Genomic DNA, 22,024 nt, shown 5'->3' with positions numbered 1-22,024 from the left:
GAGTGAAAGGTTAAGTTCCTTTTTCTTTCAGAATATAGGAATCCCATGTGACCCAGTCATATAGTCTACTGAGCTACAGAAACACCTTGTATATCCTTTTCCTATCCTATTGAATTATTTCCTATTATATAATAAGTGTACAATCTTGGATTCTGAAGACTGTCAGTTATCTCATCTTCATTCTGAGAGGAATTATATGCACTATGGGTGGCTTTCTGAAGATTTTTCTAAATTTGCCTCAATGTAATCAAATGTCAGCTTTTCTATAGGAGAATCATGTGACTTCCTTAGCTTGTAGGAGACTCGCCTGACTTAGTCCATTGGTAGCAGAAAGGGCTGCAGCTCAGTGGTAGAGTATCCTAGGCTCAATCTGCAGCATGTCTAGGTAGGGCTGGACTTCTTGCCTGAAACCATGGAGAGCTGCTTCCTGTCCATGTAGACAATAGATGGACCAATGATCTGACTCTGTAAAATGCAGTGTCCTATGTTCCGTGTTAGTTAGATTTGGGGGAATAGTCTGTTGTAGAGCTTGACAGAGCTCTAAAAAGTAGGCAGGAACAATAGACTCTTCTCCAAAGTGCTGAAGAGGTGCATGGACTGAAGCATGTGTTTGGTGCAGACTTCTCATAAAAGGGTAAAATGCCTATCTCAAAAACTGTATTTGGCTATGGAGGCATTCTAACCATGGCTTGTGGACTCAAACCTTCTATTAGGGTAGGAAGAAGATGCCAGTAGGATAACTGGGACTTTTATTCTGAGGTATTCTATAGCATTAGAAAAAGGTGATGCATTGTTTTAACTTTTGTTCACCTTGTTTAATTCAACAATTTTGAAATTTTCATGCTGCTTTCATAGCTTAACTGTTTTAATGTGTTTTAAGTACATTACTACAAAGTGCTTTGATAATGTACTTGAAGAATGTGCTAGAAACCTAAAGAACAAAAGAAATACCGGTAATCAGCTCTCCTGAGCAAGTAATATATTTGTACATAACATATGCCTATTACAGTGTATTTTTGTGAATACTTGCTGCATTAAGCACAAGTACTCTCAAATATTGGCTTCAAATTTGTCCCAGAGCTTATCTACTGAGACATCTGTCTAACATTAGGACATTATTTCCCCTTCTCCCTCTCTCTCTCATCCTGATGGATGAACAAAAAGTCTCCTTAATCTGTTCTCTGTGAGAAGCTTCTGTTTAACAGAACTAGTAAAGCACACAGTGGAAAGAGAACAGGGCCTTGGGGAAGAAAGCAGATGCAATACATTCACAAGAGAGAACGGTTTGTAGTGATCTTCAGTCATCTATCATGGGCAAATGGTTCCAGCTCCAAACTGGAACAGAGATGCTTGGAGAACAAGGCCTTCTTTAGCTCCCACTCTGTTTTCAGTCAGACTTGGAATGGTCAGGGACAGATGCTTTTGTCACCCAGAAACATCAGTCTTTGGTTCCCGTCTCTCCTTTTCAACATGTTCCAACCCAACAGCACCAGCTGTAGGACTTTTGTTTGCACAGATCCAGTTACTGCTCAAGGCTCACCAGGAACATGACATCAAAGGTTTATCACCAAGAAAGAAAATTATCTACAGATTTCTTTTTTAAACATATTGTTTTTATTCGTGTTAATGGTACAGAAGATAAATTTTGAGAAAGCAATTGTTACAACAGTAAATGACAAATCAGGGTGAATTCAGACTAGAAACAAATTCAGAAGCATGCTGGGAACAGGTACCATTGAACAGTGGCGTAGCGTGGGTTGTCAGCACCCGGGGCAAGGCAAGTAATTTGCGCCCCCTAACCCGTGGATTTGCACCCCCTAACCCTAACCCCCAGATGTTGCGCCCAGTGTGGCCAGCCCCCCTGCACCCCCCACGCTACACCACTGCCATTGAATGGCTATTTCCTTCCTGTCTTGCTTGTCAGTTTCTAGAACCATCTGACTAGTAGCTGTTGAAAATAGAACATTGCGTTAGAAGGGTCATGGTTTGGTTCAGCTAGTCACCTGTGTCTTGATGGTCTCAGTTCCTTTCATTCATTAATAACACTTGTCCACCAACTGTGAAAGAAAACTGTAGATCCACCCAGCACTCATGGGAAAATGTGGAGTGATCTCTGAGAGTAATCAAATGAAACTTGAAAACACATGGCATGATAAAAGTCTCTAATTTTGTCAGGACAACTTATTTACCAACACTTTGCAATCTTTGGTCATTCATCACCACCTGCTTTGTACCCAACATTTTCCTGTGAGAAAATAATATTTCCTTGTAGAATATGATCTGATGTACACAGGGTTTACATTCACAGGGATAGAGTGTGTGAAGGATTGTGGCCAAGCATTAGACATTATTGCGTATTGGTTCCTCTCTACTGATTTTGTTCAAGCCATTGGCACACATCTGAAATATGTATAAATAAAATCAGGCAGCATCACAATGAAAAAAATCACACCAGGCTCATCCTATGCGTTATGTAGTTATCTGAGTGGTTCTCCATGTTTGTGTTTAAAAGAAAGGCTGTAGTTCAGTGGTAGAATATCTTTGTTGCAAAGCAGAAGGTTCTAAATTTGATCCCTAGCATCCCCAGGTAGGAGGAATAGGAGAGATATCTGTCTAAAATCCTGGTGAGCTTCTGCCAGACAGTCTATAAACAATACAATAAGGCAGCTTCCTACGTTCCTAATCTAAAATTTATACCATCCTAATAAATTTGTTAGTCTTTTAGGTACTACAATGCTTTGTCATTTTAACCCAAAGCATCTTCAGCAGACTCAATGTAAATGAAAGATAGCTATAGACATAGAAGGAACACAAGGAATTCTTGAAATGATTTAAGCCTGAATCAGAAACTATTTCAGGATTTTCTTTATATAACTTATGATCTATAACAACCTCCAACTTTTGCCTTCGAGATGTTTTGGACTACAACTCTCACCAGCCCCAGACAGTATGTTTAATTGGCAGAGATGTCAGGAGTTATAGTCCAAAACATCTGGAAGGCACCAGGTTCGGGGTGGCTGGTCTATAACATGAAAATACTGGCTTTTCGATCTGTCGGCAAGAGAAACCCTAATGCTATTGAGTGAGTACATTCTTTTCAGAAGATAACAAATGGAAGAGGGAGATAATGGGAAAGACATGGGCAGATATTGTTTTCTATCTTGGAAACAGACAATAATGTTCCTCTTGTAAGCATTCAACAGAAATATATTCAGTTCCAGATTTGAAGAATTATCAATGTTTTGACCTAAGGACACAGATAAACTAAAAGAAAGGAAAAGCAAAAGCTAAAAGAACTGGACAGAATACATATATTGGAGTAACTTAGATAGAAATACACAAGTTCTTCAAATATAAGTACTTAAATTCTAAAATAAAATTTAGTCAGTCATTGTACAGTGGTACCTTGGGTTAAGAACTTAATTTGTTCTGGAGGTCCGCTCTTAACCTGAAACTGTTCTTAACCTGGATCACCACTTTAGCTGATGGGGCCTCCCGCTGCCGTGCGATTTCTGTTTTCATCCTGAAGCAAAGTTATTTAAATAATAATAATTATTATTAACCGACCAATCAAATCAAATCACATCACATAAATTCCGAATTACAAAGCCGAATTTTAAATTTTTTGTTGGGGGGACCCATATTTCAAGTTCCGAAGGGGATTCCAATCATCTTCTTGCTGCTGCGTTAATATCCACAAATCTGTCCAAATAATGTTCATAATTCTATCCAGTCCTATCTTGCTGTTCCCACATCTCATCTTGTTCGTATTTTTTCTTTTTTTTATGATCTCTTCTGATAATCTCCTTAAGCAGGTAAACACACCAGTTATAATCCTGTGTGAATTTTTCCGTTTGTCCAATCATCATGTCGAGATGGTTTCCATATATCATCACTTTCATAAATAAAAGCACTCTTTCCATCATTAGTCTCACAAATCTGTCGCCTTCTTTAGTCCCTCTGAGGAGGATCACCCACAATATAAAAACAAATCTGTTCCTCCTCCCAGACATAAGTCTTTCGACAGAACTTGTCAAAATGGCGACGCTATTTTTTGCTGCATCATTCCAAAGCTCTTATGCTTTCCACAATCTCCTTAAAACATGCTTTGGTTAGAAAATTATCTCCACACAGTCTTAAATCCTCAGCTTAAGTCATTTAAACGGCATTTCTGACTTGTGACTTGTGGGGGGCGGATTCTTGGTTCTTAACCCGAGGTAATATTTCTGGGTTAGTCGAGTCTGTAACCTGAAGCGTATGTAACCCAAGGTACCACTGTATTTAGTAATGCTGGAGCAACTTGTGTATATGTAAGTTAAATCTCTTTAAAGCTTATCTGTCATTTTACAAGAACTTAAAAGGGGCATTTAATGCAATGTGGGTTGTTTTTTAGAAGTACCAATTTGAGGGGAAAGTAACACTTCATTGAACCAATCCTGACAACTTAAGTCTTTGAATTAGCCTTCAGTATAACTAGTTTCACAAGGAGATTGTCACCAAGATCTCACCTCTTTGGTTGATTAAACATAATAGCATATGAAAAGATTCTTTCCTTGGGTGCAGATAAGCATAAGCTTCTGTTATACTGGCTGAATAACTTTTTCACTGCTGGGAACCCATTGCACATTCCAATAATTAGTTGCTTATCTCTTGTATCATGTACTGTGTCTGGTTCTATTCTTCTATAGTTGTTGCTGCTTTCAGAGATTTTCTGCTCACAGCAATTATTTTTCAAAACTGGGTGATTTTCCTTCCTCAGAGGAATAGTCATTTTATTGAGCCCCATCCGTGTCCAGTGAAGAAAGATATATATTCAAGATAGTGATGAACCAAAATATGTGTTGGTCTGTATGCATATTTTGGAAAGATTTTGATTTGGGGTGGTGGTAGTGCAGGGAAAGGAGAGGAAATGAAAGTCAAGTTGTGTGTGTGGAGCACTGCTCACAGCATTGGATACAACCCATTGACTACAGATGTTCCTAAAAGCTGGAGCAACCTTGCAAGTGACAAAAATAAACTTTCTCAAAGCATTGTCTTTCTTGAAGGAATAAATCCACACATTGTAAAGGAACTTATTCCTTTACACCCAAAGTAGAGTTTCATTGCAACTGAAGTAAAAAATTGTCCAATATCAAACAAGAGCTACATTTAAAAGAGGCAGAAGGGGGAATTGTTTTAATATACAGAGCATTTTCTGAGTTCAACTAATCTCACAGATGGGAGAAGGGGACATCACAGATGGGAGGTTTTGTAGCATTAATCATGTTTACTCTTCTGTGCAAGCAATCCTCAATTTACTCTTCAATGGTTCCATTGGTTTCTTTACCTGGACTGCTCCGAAATGTATGAGCTAAGAATCACTGTACCGGTAGCTCAGAAATGCAAAGAACTAAAGATCAAACCTTAAAACCCTTACCTTCAAGAAAATATCATTTAAAAACAAATTAATGTTAAGTTTTTATATAAAGGATCCATACGAGAGTTTGCTTATCACATGAGATTGACATTGAATAACTGCTGGGGTCTATGTGCTATATTTTCGCATCTATGTGCCGAATGGGAAGAATCTGCCCCACCACACATATTGTTGAAACACATGAAAGCTATATATATATATATATATTGCTTAAGAGTTCCAGCTTTGAATGTTGCATTTTTGTGGATATTTTGCCTACATGTGTGCTGTGCCCATTATCTTTCTACTTCATGGCCATGTTTGACAGGACAACAGAGCTTGGATCTATTACTAATGTACATTGTTCATTAGAACAAGATCCTCTTTAAAAAGAGATGTGCATGTTTAGCATTCAAACAATATACTGATGATAGAAGGATCAGTTGTCCTCACATAGTGATTACTGAAGTTATGTACCTCAGCTGAAGTACACACACCTTCAGTCTCCTTGACTCATGGCAGTCTGGGAAGTGAACTGTGATCAAACATGTCTGAACGTAGTACAATGGTACAGAGTTTGCTCCTAGCCAAAGCAGTTATTTTAGTAAATGGGATACATCAGTGGCAACCATGCATCAGATAAATTGATTTTCATAGCTGGTAATGTGAAATAGTAGCACCAGAAACATGTCACTTTGAAGGGGGGAGTGTGCATTAAAAGCAATCATTTGTTGACCAATTTAAGAGCAAAGATCTCAAGAGTTCAATGTCAATAATAGAATTTAGCCAACAGTAACACACAAATGTCAAATACCACTCAACTATATAAGAGGTCACCTTGGAATTGCCGTTTTCTGTGTGTGTGAATACATTGATTCTGCAGCTGAAATATTAAGCGAGGCCTGTTACTTGTATTTATTCATTGCGTATATACACAATGTTTTCCTAATAATTTAACCCATATGTTCAAATGGATGCCCTGAATAACAGTGATAGGTGATGCCCACTGCTGTTTTATATCATAATTAGTATGGCTTTTCCAAGATGTCTTAAAAAACCCAGGGGAATTTCGTTTAACTGTTTTCCAAGAATGCTTAGAACATTGGCTACCAGATCTGACAATCTACAGAGGAGAATTTCCTACATGTGGGAAATGTATTGTAACAACTAGGCTCCTAGACTTGACATTATTGGGTAAGCCCATGCTGCAGGGAGCAAAGGTGGGCATAACTCCAATTTTCTTCTCATGCCATACCCTTTCAGGTAAGTAAGGATACATTTCTGCACCACGCTCTCTCAGAGACTTATAACTCAGAGGGTGACATGGATTAGTCACAAATAATCTATTCCATGCACCACTAGTCCCACAGCCCTGTGTGCTAGTCTCTGGAATCACAATTCATCTGAACAGTTCCTCAGAGTACTCACCATTACAATGGTACCTCGGGTTAAGTACTTAATTAATTCTGGAGGTCCGTACTTAACCTGAAACTGTTCTTAACCTGAAGCACCACTTTAGCTAATGAGGCCTCCTGCTGCCGCTGCACTGCTAGAGCACGATTTCTGTTCTCATCCTGAAGCAAAGTTCTTAACCTGAAGCACTATTTCTGGGTTAGCAGAGTCTGTAACCTGAAGCGTATGTAACCTGAGGTACCATTGTAGTACCAGCCTCTTCTCTTTCTAATCAATCTGACTTCTCCAGCCCCACCCTACAGTATGGAGTAGGGGGGAAGATCCCCTCTATAGGCTGATTGCAGATTTTAAAAATTATGACTTGGCCCCATACTGCGTTATTTCATACTGTAAACTTGGAGGGAGGGCCAGCTTCCAACAGAAGAAGGGAGGATATGGGTGGGGCCTTCTTATATACCCTCCTGCCTACTCCCAAGTATTGGCAAGCAATATTCAAGATTCTTTGCAACAAGATGCAAAATACTGCTCACAGCTCCCGACTTCTTCATAGCAGTGTGGAATCTGACAGTGCCCCCAAATATGTTGTTTTATCTTGCAAGGAATGCAGGGCTGCACCTCATAACTGAAAGTGGAAATAAGCATCTAATCACAACATGAGAACTGACTCTGAGAGCTTTAAGTAGTCCTATCTTCAACTTTAAATCTATTTCTCAGTGTCAAGTTAATACCATAAAGTCATTATTTAACTTTTGAAGTGTAACCAAATGGCCCGGCACAATCATGTTGGGCTTTTTTTTTTTTTAATTATCAGCAACAGCTTGGCTTAGATTGATTGCAGCTATAATTGAATATCTCACCTTCTTCTCTTTAGTTCCCTGACATTATCATCATTAGAAGGTCATTATAAAGACAGCAACAGCCTCACAATCAAGTAATGTTGCTAATAACCATTCTCACATGACTGGTTTACCTTCTCAGGAGGCATATAGGACAAAGTCAGGGAATTCTTCCCCCTAGTTATGATTTCCCTTTTTATTTTGGATGTAAATAATTATTTCTCTGCTACAAAGGATCCCCCACTACACTAATGCCATTTAGTAACACTACACTAATGCCATTTAGTAAATGCACATATCTCTAAAATACACATTTTCAAGTAAAACACAGATAATGGATTCACACAAAATATAAAAATTGCACTAATTTGTGTAGTCACGATGGCTGGGACAAGTTCCACAGGGGGGGGGAAGCACTGGGACATCCGATCTCGGTGACCATGGGCAGGAGGCGGAGTTACGCTAAGACCAGACCATGTCATTACCGAGGAGGCAGGTTTAGTCGTTGTTTGAAGACTATCCCTGCCTCCGGGTCTGGCCTTGACCGGATGGATACTGGAATCAACAGGGGAAACCTACATGACCTGAAGGTGTTGCTGTGTAATGCCAGGTCAATGATGAATAAAACCACTGCCATCCACGACCTGATTGTGGATGGAGGACTTGACCTGGCATGTGTGACAGAGACCTGGTTGGAGGAAGCAGATGGGCCTGTCCTTGCCGCTGCTTGCCCACCAGGTTTCTCTTACGCACAGCAACCCAGGTCATGTGGGCGGGGAGGGGGGGTTGCAGTGATTTTTAGGAAGTCACTAGCTTGCACCAGGCATCCTACTGGGAAGATCCAGTTTTCTGAGTGCATGTTCTGGAAGTTGGGCAATAGGGGCAGTACAGGATTCCTTTTGGTGTACCGACCTCCCCGCTGCACCAAGGATTCCCTGTCTGAGCTGCTTCAGGTCGTGGCGGATTTTCTCCTGGAGACACCTAGTTTGGTTGTCCTAGGGGATTTTAACATCCATGCCGACACGACCTTACAAGGGGCTGCTCGGGACTTCGTGGAAAGCATGGCCTCCATGGGGCTGTCCCTGAATAAGTTTGGCCCAACTCATAGTCATGGACATGCCTTAGACCTGGTGTTCACCTCTAGTGACGTGGGTGATCTGACACTAAGTAAAAGTGAAACAAAAGAAGTGCCATGGTCAGATCACTTCCTGGTGCAACTGGACTTCTCCGCGACCCTTCCCCTCTGCAGGGAGGTGGGACCAATTCGGATGGTCCGCCCCCGCCACTTAATGGATCCAAATGGTTTCCAGAGAGTGGTAGGGGATGCCTTATCCCATGTTGATGGCCTTTCAGCTGATTCCCTGGTGGCCTGCTGGAATGCAGAGTTAACCAGGGCTATCGACTGTCTGGCTCCGAAGCGCCCTCTCCGATTGCATGGAGCCCGGACAGCTCCGTGGTTTTCTTCGGAGCTGAGGGCGATGAAACAATCGCTGAGACGGCTAGAGCGTCGGTGGCAAAAAACTCACTCCGAATCTGACCGGACACAGGTTAGAGCTCAACGTCGAGCCTACCAAGTGGCGATAGCGACGGCGAAGAAGACTTTCTTCACCGCCTCTATTGCATCTGCAGAAAATAGTAGCAGGAGACTTTTTCAGGTGGTTCGTAATTTAACAGAACCACCTTTACCACCGGGGCTTTGTAAAGACCCCAAGATCTCCTGCAACGATTTTGCAAAGTTTTTGCAGATAAAATCACTCATATTCAGAAGGAGCTAGACACCACCGTGGGAGCAGGGCTGGGACGGGAGAGTGCTAGTGCTCTGTCTGGTCAAGTTGCATGGAATTGATTTCAATCCATTACCCCCGAGGATGTGGACAGGCTGCTTGGACGCGTGAAACCAACCACCTGTCTCCTGGATCCTTGCCCATCCTGGCTAATAAAAGCAAGCCGGGAAGGGCTGGGCGATGGGCTCTGCGGGGTGGTGAATGCTTCACTCTGTGAGGGAGCATTCCCAGATCCGCTGAAAGAGGCGGTCATCAAACCGCTTCTTAAAAAACCATCTTTAGACCCGGCCAGTATGGCCAACTATCGCCCAGTCTCAAATCTTCCATTCTTGGGCAAGGTGATTGAGCGCGTGGTTGCTGAACAACTCCAGGCACGCCTGGAGGATGCGGACCATTTGGATCCCTTCCAATCGGGATTCAGGCCTCATCATGGGACTGAAACTGCCTTGGTCGCGCTGGTTGATGATCTCCGGCGAGCTAGGGACAAAGGTGAGAGCTGTTTCCTAGTTCTACTGGATCTCTCAGCGGCCTTTGATACAATCGACCATAACATCCTTCTGGACCGTCTAGAGGGGCTGGGAGCTGGGGGCACTGTTATACAGTGGTTTCGCTCCTTCCTCCTGGGCCGTGTTCAGAAAGTGGTGGTGGGGGATGAGTGTTCAGACCCCTGGGCCCTCACTTGTGGGGTGCCTCAGGGTTCCGTCCTCTCCCCCATGCTTTTTAACATCTATATGAAGCCGCTGGGAGAGATCATCAGGGGGTTTGGACTGGGTGTCCATCAATATGCAGATGATACCCAACTCTACCTCTCTTTCAAATCAGAACCAGTGAAGGCGGTGAAGGTCCTGTGTGAGTGCCTGGAGGCGGTTGGAGGATGGATGGCGGCTAATGGATTGAGGTTGAATCCTGACAAGACAGAAGTAATGTTTTTGGGGGACAGGGGGCAGGCTGGTGTGGAGGACTCCCTGGTCCTGAATGGGGTAACTGTGCCCCTGAAGGACCAGGTGCGCAGCCTGGGAGTCATTTTGGACTCACAGCTGTCCATGGAGGTGCAGGTCAATTCTGTATCCAGGGCAGCTGTCTACCAACTCCACCTGGTACGCAGGCTGAGACCCTACCTGCCCGCGGACTGTCTCGCCAGAGTGGTGCATGCTTTAGTTATCTCCCGCTTGGACTACTGCAATGCGCTCTACGTGGGGCTACCTTTGAAGGTGACTCGGAAACTACAACTAATCCAGAATGCGGCAGCTAGACTGGTGACTGGGGGCAGCCGCCGAGACCACATAACACCGGTCTTGAAAGACCTACATTGGCTCCCAGTACGTTTCCGAGCACAATTCAAAGTGCTGGTGTTGACCTTTAAAGCCCTAAACGGCCTCGGCCCAGTATACCTGAAGGAGCGTCTCCACCCCCATCGTTCTGCCCGGACGCTGAGGTCCAGCGCCGAGGGCCTTCTGGCGGTTCCCTCATTACGAGAAGCAAAGCTAGAGGGAACCAGGCAGAGGGCCTTCTCGGTAGTGGCACCCGCCTTGTGGAACGCCCTCCCATCAGATGTCAAAGCGATAAATAACTACCTGACATTCAGAAGACATCTGAAGGCAGCCCTGTTCAGGGAAGTTTTTAATCTGTGATATTTTAGTGTATTTCTGGTTTTTATGGAAGCCGCCCAGAGTGGCTGGGGAAACCCAGCCAGATGGGCGGGGTACAAATAATAAATTATTATTATTATTATTATTAGTCATTTTTAATCCTCTATATGGATCCAGTTTGGTTTTTAATGTGTACACCAGTAGTATGAATTCCCTACTTACACAAACAATCTCTTTCTGTGTTTAAAAATGTTGGATCTGTAATACAAACTGTGTCAATGATTTTATAGGCAGCAGAACTATTGTGACAGACCACCAATTATGACCACCTGTGAGAAATATTCTCTCCCTTGACACAACTGTAAATACAATCTACCTGTAGACAAGAGAACCTGCAGGTTGGCCAATCATTTTTTAAATGAATTATTTTCCAACAAAACTGGCCTTTATATAAAAAAACCAAAACCATCTCTTTGGAATCCTGGCCAGGATTTTATCTCTGCATTCCAAAGAGAAAAGCTTTACAAAGCTAGCCAGCATTCATTTATTCTGGAGCTCAGAGTATCCCTACCTTCTTGGTTGAGAATATCATTTGTTTCCCTACAGAACCCCAGAAGATGTGGTGCTTTTTGTTATCTTTCTTTAGATATATATCCCTTGAAAACTGTTTTTCATAGTTGTGTGTGTTACATTTAACTGTACAAATGTTACATGGTAACAACAGAATAAATGTTTTGCAGTGAAGAATCATTCACCTTGATTAGTAATATTACCTTTTGAATATTACAGATTATTGTTTTCATGCAGACTATTAACATCCCACATACTGGCTTTAAAAATGTTTATTGGGAAGGAACTCATCCATGAAACCAGCAGGGTGCCTTGTATTTAGGTGTGAGGAACTTTAGTTCAGATTTCTACTTAGCCAAGAAACTTACAGGGAGTCATTTCCTCTCAGCACAAATTACTTCATAGGGGAGTATGAAACTAATATGTAGTAGTAAATATAGAGCTGTATACCAGGATATCCAGTTGTATATTGCCAAAAATAAGAAGTGGAGAGAAAAAAAGAGGAGATAAATGTTCATGTGGCAATTTACAGATAAGGGCATTTTAAGAAAAAACTCTTATAATTTAAATAGAAATACAGTGTGTCTTACCATGGAGGGGAAGACATCAGGTGACCTGTGAACCTGCTAAGTCTTCTGACTGGATGCTGGTAGCTGGTGATGAGTGACTTAATGTATCGTGCTCTTCTTCTTTTTCATGAGTCCCTATCTTTAAATCAGATTATACCTTCAAATAGAGGACTGACCTTTGTACCATATATCAAGGATATATATCACCATATATCAAGGATAAGAAACCTATGGCCCTCCAGATGCTGTACTCCAGTTCCCATCATCCCCAGCCAGCATGGCCAGTGGTTATGGAGATGGGATTGCAGTACATGCAGATTTTGATGCAGCTTTAGTTTTCTTTGTATTGTGACCCCTTTTACTTAAGGCAGTAGTTAATAAAAGTTAGTTTCCTTGAAGATGCAGAAGAATAGCATCATGTATTTCAGGACCATAGACAGAGAACAAGCAACTTATTTGGAGGAAAGCGTCTCAGCTGAATGCTCTCTGAGCTACAGTTTCTGGTCCAAGCTCAGGGGTCCTGGGCATCTGCATTCTGGCGGCCTCTACCAGCTTGGGCTTGGGAGGTGTTTGATTCAGTGATGGTGTTTAGACTCAGAGCATCCTTCACCAGTACCAAGGACCTCTCAGCCACTGCGTTGGTGACTAGGTCACTGCCACACTAAAGAGGCACAACATGGGAGAAATCTACTCACCATGCTGATAAAATGGAACCTGTCTGCTTGGACTTAAGACTACTGAGGCATCTCAGGGTCAGTTTGCACCTCTCAATCTATTCATTACTTTCCCTTTTTCAATGTGGCACATCTATACACTAATTAGATATTGATAATCTTTAAAGGTAACCAAGACCATGTGTTTATCAGTGATTACCTAAATTAAGTACCGTATTTTTCGCCCTATAGGATGCACTTTTTCCCCTCCAAAAATGAAGGGAAAATTTGGGTGCGTCCTATGGGACGAATGCAGGCTTTCGCTGAAGCTTGGAGAGCGAGAGGGGTCGGTGCGCATCAACCCCTCTCGCTCTCCAGGCTTCAGGAAGACATCCACAGCCTGATTCCCGGAGCGCCGGGCGCGCTGAAAGCAGAGTGCCTGGTGCTTCGGGAACACATTCGCAGCCTAGGCAGCCCTGCGGGAGTTCCCGCAGGGCTGTCTAGGCTGCGGATAGCAGTCTGCTTCCCGGAGCGCCGGGCGCGCTGAAAGCAGAGCGCCCGGCGCTTCGGGAACATACCCGCAGCCTAGGCAGCCCTGTGGGAGTTCCCGCAGGGCTCCCTACGCTGCAGATAGCAGCCTGCCACCTGGCGTGAGGGGCGCCCTGAAGCAGAGCGCCCCTCATGCCGGGCAGACATCCGCAGCGTGTTGGAGCACTGCGGGAGTTCCCCACAGAGCTCCCCACGCTGCAGATAGCAGCCTGCCACCGCGCGAGGGGCGCCCTGAAGCAGAGTGTCCCGCGCGCCGGATAGACATTGGCCAGCCCCACAAGCTCGGGGGCAGTAAGGAGGCGCAGCACCGCCATCCCGCTTTTCCTCGACCTGGTTCGGTTTCCCCGATCTGGTTTTTTGGGGGGAAATAAAGGGAAAAAAATTTCCCTTTATTTCCCCCCCAAAAAACTAGGTGCGTCCTATGGGACGGAGCGTCCTATGGGACAAAAAATACGGTAATTCATAAATTGTCAGGGAGGCAAAAACAGGAACTTCATTTGTGTCACCATACATGGATGGTGGGAAATATTTGTTGATCACATGTTGTGAATACCAGATATAAAAAAGCAAAGACATACAAATGCACACATATTTTATCAGAAAAAACGTGTAACCTTCTGTCCATTTTTGCTTTCAAAACTGCTTTGTGAATTTTTATATGCTCAAGTTCTAAGTGAGGCAGTTAGAATGTAATAATAATTCTCATGAAGAGGACATTTTGGCGTTAAGGAGTAATGTTTTCTATATGATATTCACACACACACTTGTTGATTAATCAGCTGGTGCTGTTTCACTTCACTCAGAAGGATGATGCACAATTTACTTACTTTAACAAACTAATGGATGAAGCATTTAAATCAGTTTGCTGTAATTGCTTTTTTCTCATATTTAATTCCTAGCTATTATAAAACTCTGGTCATCTTTGGATAAAACCTCTTGTACTGAAGCAAATGATACTTAAATAAATGTCATCTCATCATGAAATTGAAGCTGCAATTTCTGCCAGAGATTTAGTTAAATGGACAGTATCCACCAGGGAATAACATTGGTATAAAAAATGACTCTGTGATGGTGAAACATAATAAAATGCTAATATTAAATATGAGCAATATTATAGTTGAAGAATAATAATTAAAATACCAAGATAATACTCCAAGCCAAATATTATAGGTAAGATCTGTAGACAATCATTATATTAGTGAGTTCAATAATAGTGGAGTCCTTTTCTTATGAGAACATGATTAATTATTTAATTATGTAATCATTATGATGTGGCATTCCATGGCAAATATGAAAAAATAGATCCAAGAGGGAAACTCCTTTTATGTGGTACAGGCAGTAGCCTTCGCTGGGAGAAGGAAAGGAGCCAAGAACTCTAGGAAGCATAACCACTCCTGTGGTTCTTATTAGTGCCACCTAATGAACATCTTTATTTCCTGACTGCTTTCACTGAAGCAGCCATCTATAATCTGTAATTCTGATATTAATCCTAGCTACCTCGCTAAAAATCAGACATGGTAATGACTGAAGATCAAAACACCAGACCAATGCCCCGCCAATAATAAATTTCAATTTTGCTGAAGGATTTGAAACCTTATATCCAGATGGAAGTTTTTTTAAATTAATTTTTGGGGTGGGTGGGGGATTTGAAATTGTTTCTGGAAAATGGGCTCTGGAAAATAGCAGAGGGAAAGACATTCATACAATCCTTGTCTAAACCATTTCCATGCTTTAGCCAAGTCTTAGCAATAAAGAAATTTCTTTCAGCTCATCCTAGTCTATAGATGGTGCAGCTTCCAACCCCATTGCTTTCAGCTCAGCTTCTTTGGTCCCTGGAATCTAAGTCCCCTGCCATACTTTCCATCCTGGCTATTAGAGGCAGCAATGCTTCTGAATTCCAGTTGCTAGAAACAGTGGCAGGGGAATCCTCTCCGGCACCTGGGGTGGGACAGCCCATACTGAGTGTGCATGTGCGGCATCCTGTACAGTTGTCGTGCGAGAGGCAGCCTGTACAGATGCCCATATGGATGGCGCACAAGAATAGCAGCCCGTATGGACTGCGCGCGCCCTCGGCCACTCTACAGCTGGGGGGAGGCAGGGGCCATCTTGTCACCCTCCCCCAGAGTGGCACCCGGGGAAACCCACCCCCTCTGCCCCCCACTTCATATGCCCCTGGCTAGATACCTCAGGAGGGGAGAGTGCTATTTTCCTTGAATCCTGCTTTTAAGTTTCCCCGTGAGAACAAACTGCTGGACTAAATGGCCCATTGGCCTGATCAAGCAAATACTTCTTTTTATGTTGCTTCCAAGTGTCACTTATATAAACTGTTCCTAATTCATTAGCCAATCAGAAAGACTGTATAGTTTTGCTCTGTTTCCTATAATTTCTTTCTTTCTTTCTTTCTTTCTTTCTTTCTTTCTTTCTTTGCAAAGCAGCATACAGTATAAACAGAAACTAAACATTGTATAGCTGAAAACAAACAAAATGGCTGAACAATTTCATTCATTCAGCTGCCTGAAGCAGGAACCAGTTGGAGGTGGCAGCTGTTCCTGCTGTTGGTGGCTGCGGAAAAGGATCACACTCCCAGTCTGTTCCCAAATGCTTTCACTACTGCTGCTTGTACCCAGAATGCAAGAATATTAGCCTCCCCACATCTATCAGGAGGAACTGACTGATGAAGTGAAAGTATGGGGAACGTTGAGAGCAAGTGATCATGTCCTCTTGGGTTTCAGTATACCCAGACAAGGGAAAGCTGAGTGTAGTCAGACATGCACTCTGGACTCTAAGAAATACTCAGAGACAAGGGAGTTGAAGATGGATGGGAGTTTCTGAAAGGTGAAATATTGAAGGCACAAAGGCAGACAATTCCAACAAGAAAGAAAAGTGAGAGGCACCTAAAGAAACTGATGTGGCTGAATAACGAGTTTACAGATGAACTGAGATGTAAGAAGGGAATGTATATGAAATAGAAGAGAGGAGAAATCAAGAAAGAATCATAGAATCATGGAGTAGAAGAGACCACGAGGGCCATCTAGTCCAGCTTCCTGAAATGCAGGGATCTTTTGCCCAGTGTGGGTTTCACATCCACAAACCTGAGATTAAGATGCTCTGCTGACTAAGCCAACAGTTGCAGGGTGAAGAGCAGGCTGGCTAAAGCTCAGAATGAGCTCAGGCTTGCAAGACAGGTTAAAAACAATTTAAAAGGTTTCTTTGGCTATGTTCAAAACAAGAAGAACAAGCAAGTAATAGGTCCTCTGTGAGGAATGCTGTTGGATGACGGAAAGAAGGCAGAACTGCTCAACATCTGCTTTGCTTCTATCTTGACCCAAAAGTAAAGCAGTGATACAATGCAGTCTTCAAAATATGGCAGTAGATAACAAGTCTACAATAACTGGACACATTCAAAGCATCTTTAGGTAAAAATTTAAAGGCACCTATTCATATTCATTTGTCATTAGTCCTAGTCACTCATTAGTCATATGTAGGGCCTTGTTCGCTGTGTTGACAGAGGAGTGGAACTCGGCTTTTGACTGCATGGATAGGGCTATTGACTGTAGCATCATGATGTCTTACATGTGCCAATAAGCCATCTCTGGTTATTCATCACAAACAGAACTTCCGTACTAGCAGCCACAGTTACCTCAGTCACAATACTTTTCAATGGATAAATTCTTCATATTCAGCTTTAAGTCATTACATGCTGACTAACTAAATGATGACAGAATAAGAAATGTTACTGCGTGTGTGAACTACTAAATTCAGCAAGTTTAATATTCTACCTTGCCAAACTGCTTCAGACTGCCACTGATCTGTTTTAATTGATTCCATAAATAATATGCAAGGTGCTAGATAAACGGAACAGATGCTCTTTTCAACTAATATGTCAACATTGTGACCATAACAACAGAGGCTACCCTTTGATGCAATCTCAAGATATCTGGGGGGGGGGGGATCTAAAAATATTTTTTAAAAGAAAGAAAGAAAATTTAAATGTAGGACCTATATTTGAATGTAAATGTTGTTGAAGAATGTTGCAGCTGGTAGGCTATCAGCACAAGCCTTTAATTACATGATTCTCATTCTTAGATCTCATGAAACTAAATAAATGTAAAAGGAAACAAATGGGAAAGCAAGAGATTTGATGCACTACTTCAAGTGACTGCATGATTAACTAAACAAATTGGGACAGGATTCTAGCTGTTGGTAGAAGTAGACTTGACACTAAATGCCACTGGGAATTACATCTTTTATTATGATTCAAAAGTACGATATAGCTATCGTACTGGTACAGCTGAGTCCATTTAAAAAGGAAAAGTTTCTCTTCTAAATGATATACTATTATTACTGAACTGTCAAGGAAAAAGATCTGCCGCAAAGACATTCAGACCAATTGGCTTGATTTAGAAAAAAATATGCAGATTGATTGTGCTGCAGGTGTAAAATGGTCATGAGAGTGGCAAAGCACTTTAGCATCTTTAAAGACTATGAAATTCATGTGCAAATGCACCATTTCATTCATATGAATAAGGCAGAGAATGTGCTGCTTCTTATAAAGAGCAAATCTCTTTAATTCAGTATGCCTTATTCTAGAAAAATATAAGGCCTCTGGCTAAGGTGGCCCAGGGATGCAGTTTGTGTGCACATGGAAACTATGCAACCCATTCTAGCCAGTAGACTGATTTACCTGTCAGCTATAAAGTTGTCGCTGAATTTTGCCCAGCCTAGAAGTTATTCAAGGCTTTAGGGTTCTACCTGGGGTCATTCACCTGCAGAGTTGGCAGGGGGGTAAGGTATCAGAATATAGAGCAGCGTCCGGTGCCAGGATGGGGAGCCTGTGGCCTCCAGCTATTGTTGGACTACAGTACCCTGACTATTGCTCATGCTGGCTGGGACTGATGGGGGTCCCATCTCCAGGTTCCATCTTTGTTCAAGGGGGCTCTAGGAAGCATCCTGCCATACACTGGACCTCTCTACTGCTTTGCAGAGGCCAGTCAACCTGTGTTAGCACTTCAAGGCCATGCAAAACTTGCAAAGTGTCACATAAGTCACTGCTTCCTTGTTGCTTTTCACCCACCCTGCCCTTGAGAACTGAGGATTCATTCATGATGGGTATGAGGCTTTTATGAAGCCTCATATAAGAGGCCACTCAGGGTATTCATGTATGCTGCACCAGTATCAGATGTATTGGATTTCCAGTTTAAAACAGATTTGACATAGTTTTAAGGTGTATTGGTTATAACAAAATTCATTTCCTAGTTATTTGTGAAAATGGTTTTAAAGTCCAGTTTTAGAAACTGATTAAATAAGCAATCTTATAGTAGAAAGGGGTTTTTTTTTAATTAAAGATATGCCACAAAGGGAAGCAATTCTTTTCTAACATTCAAATAAAGAATAGGATAAAAGGATTATGGGAATGTTATTACACTGAATGGGGAAGCTAATTAGGCCCACAGGCTTGGGGTAGATGAAGAGACAGTTTTTTGAACCTGAACTGTAGATTAAGATCCCGAACATACATACCAAATTTTATAACTAGGAGTAGTAGCGAAAGGACACATCCAAAAACATCAACACCAGAAGCTGAACATTTGCCTCAAACTGAAGCCTCACTTTGCTCAGTCAATTACACGCTCCCCCCACAAAATAAATTAATTAACCTTTCTGTTCAAAAAGTAACGTGTTATATAATTGATGGTTTTATGTGGTTTTTAAGTTCTAAAGAGCTGCAGCAGCAAAAATAAATTCAAAATGCTTCTCTATAAAGCAGGCAGATAGAATAGTAAACATTTTACCCTTAATGTAAATACAATAAGATCTAGAAATTATTTTTTACAGAAACAAAATTGGGATATAAACCCACACTAAGAGCAAGAACTTGAAGAGAATGCCACTCCACTTCTGAGTGGGGTGGTGTTGCAGTCAGGCCATGTGGCCTCCGCACACAGCAGGGGCTGGGTGAAGCCCCACGTCATCAGGGAGTCCTCGGCCGTGGCCTTTGGCTCGAGTGGCAGTTAGGCATTGGTAAAACCTGGTTTGGGCAAGGGAAGGTGTGGCCATCACCTGCCCCTCCATTCTAAAGGGTATTCCATTAAAGGAATCCGGGGGGTTGTGGTTCCTGTCCGAAGCCCGGGTGGAGGTTAGGGTCATGGCACGACCTTCTGGTGAACCTGGGGGGAGCCTGTCCTGCAGGCAGACAGGAGTCAGATATAGTTGGTTCAATTCCAATGCCTAAGCCAAAACCGCTCACATTCTGTAACCAAGAAAGTTGTGGCCTAAATTTTGCCCATTAACCTAAAATATGGTGTCCACGTGTTATTATTCGGCATAAGGGGGAGGCCTCAGGGTCTTGACACGCAATAATATACCTGTCCTTAAAGTGAAACAGAAGTGTGCTGTTCCTTTAAAGCGGTGAGAAAGAGAATTCCTTATTGGAGTTAGGATAGCTAGCTAACTACTAGAAAGTCTGGGGTTTTAATAATATTCTTAGCTAATGTCTCCTAGTAGAGAAGGGAGGAGCTTTGAGATGAGCAATTCCTCCCCCCTCGAATTCCTGCTCATTTCTCACCTTGCCCATCCTAGTGAGAAAAGGACTGAAAACTGGCCATCCTGTTTGCTTAACAAAAGGGTGAGAAACTTTGATAGTGAGCCCTTAACTCAGGAATAGCCAAACTTAGCCCTCCAGCTGTTTTGGGACCACAGTTCCCATCATGCATGACTACTGGGCCTGTTAGCTAGGGATGACGGGAGTTGTATTCCCAAAACAGCTGGAGGGCCAAGTTTGGCCATGCCTGCCTTAACTGAACTTGGCCATTTCTTGTCTGCTGTCTGCTTTCAAATCACCTTACCATTGTGTGGATGGCTCCCTGTACTTGGAAACTAAATTTGCTTGTGTTAACCTTTAGGTCATATATAGATAGGTCAGGATGAATACTTTACAGGAGGCAAGGCTGGAATCAGGCTTGTACAAGGGTCAGCAAAGTTCATCATGGAGGGTCCTGTCATATTAATGCTATCCTTATTATTAATGCCATAATCTAGAAAGAAATAGAAATACAGTGGTACCTCGGGTTAAGTACTTAATTTGTCCCAGAGGTCCATTCTTAATCTGAAACTGTTCTTAACCTGAAGCACCACTTTAGCTAATGGAGCCTCCTGCTGCTGCCGCTGCACCGCCGGAGCACGATTTCTGTTCTCATCCTGAAGCAAAGTTATTAACCCGAGGTAATATTTCTGGGTTAGCAGAGTCTGTAACCTGAAGCGTCTGTAACCCGAGGTACCACTGTAAACACAGATTAACACACACTTATTACAGTGCTCACTCAGCTTGACTTTGAGTGAGGAATTAAGGAAGGGCATGGACAACTTAACTTATTGATCAGGTGCTCAGAACCAGGGGTGTTGGTAAGAAGCTTCCATCTTTCTTCCCCAGATAAGCTGCCTGCTTGGATTGAGTTATTCAGCCCTGTTTGCTGCAGATCCTTGGATGTTACAGTTAATAAAGCTACAAGTCTTTACCACATTTATTACCACATGTCTTCCTTTTGGGAGCATGGGGGCAACTATCATGGATGTAACTTCTTACAGGTGGCATAATGTTACTGATCTCCAAGGTCTTCCATTTAAACTTCATTATTTTGTTCTCTGTGGCCCAGGCAAAGAGAGATGATTTAAAACAGCAAGTCGAAAATGACCCTTCCTTTCATTTATTTTGCAATATGGGAGGAAAGCTTCATGGGCATCCCTTCCACTTATTTAGGAGATTGTCTTCATAATATGCTATTAGCAAGCCAATGACTGATTGAATTAAAGGCTGTACCTAATATTAACATTTTTGTTAATGTCTGGCACTATTCTCAACAGTGAAGGAAGCTACAGGGGTCTTTCATGGCTCATTTGCTTTTCCTTTGCTGGATATGTAATGAGATTCTCCAGTGGCAAGAGAGGGAAAAAAGCAGAATGAAACATAATGAAACACTCTCATTTTGTATCTTTTCACTTTTATTTTACATTAAGGAAATGTGTGTTTAAGTTCTAAGCATAGTCCCCAAGAAACAGTAAAGTAAGAATGTTAATTCTTCAGAATGCTTTTAAGGAAGGAGAAGATGAAGATGAAGAGAATATAATATAGCTAAATACACCTATGCCCAGTAAACCTAAAATAACAACTTGAACTTGAAGGTGTAATAGGGCCTTTATCATCAACAGGTTCAAAATTAAATGCTGTATCTCTGCAAATTTTGAAACATTACTGCTGCATACTACTAGTCACCTTATTCTAGCAAACAAAAGCCAAATACAGTATTAAACTGGTGGTTTCATTACTCTGCTGCCAGCCACCCACCACAGTGTTTTAGATCATCTGGGGTTCCTTTACTTAGGATCTCTTTCCCATTTGAAGTGCACCAAGAGGCTAAGCAAACTAGACACCTCTGAGTGGTCACTCCTTTGTTCTGGAAATTCATACCTATTCAGAAAGGCTGAAAAATCTTTTTAAAAAATCAAATCAGGTCAGGAACGGCTTCTATATGAGCTAGTTTTACTGAATGTCGGTTGATTTTTCTTTGTCAGAGATAAGAGTTTAAACTATAAATTCCAGCTCCAGCAGGCTTTTCTTCTCCCTCACCTGTTTTCTTTCACTAGCAATTCTATTAGGAGGTGTGTGTGTG

General features: G+C 42.2%; 2 long non-coding RNA genes across 2 annotated transcripts in view; one reads left to right on the top strand and one right to left on the bottom strand.

The window, feature by feature from the left end:
• Positions 1 to 22,024, top strand: part of LOC309340257 — a 557,080-nt gene that overhangs the window by 523,158 nt on the left and 11,898 nt on the right. The window lies entirely within an intron of this gene.
• On the bottom strand, positions 11,865 to 19,315 carry LOC309340269. Its single transcript, XR_014155913.1, has 3 exons — positions 19,219 to 19,315; positions 12,178 to 12,295; positions 11,865 to 12,029 (listed from the first exon to the last, which is right to left on the bottom strand). It is a non-coding gene; the product is annotated as an uncharacterized lncRNA (long non-coding RNA).

The sequence above is a fragment of the Podarcis erhardii genome, assembly GCF_964252035.2.
Source record: "Podarcis erhardii genome assembly, chromosome: 4".
Lineage (NCBI taxonomy): Eukaryota > Metazoa > Chordata > Lepidosauria > Squamata > Lacertidae > Podarcis > Podarcis erhardii.
The sequence above is the reverse complement of the archived record's forward strand: the minus strand, read 5'-3'. Positions and strand labels throughout refer to the sequence as shown.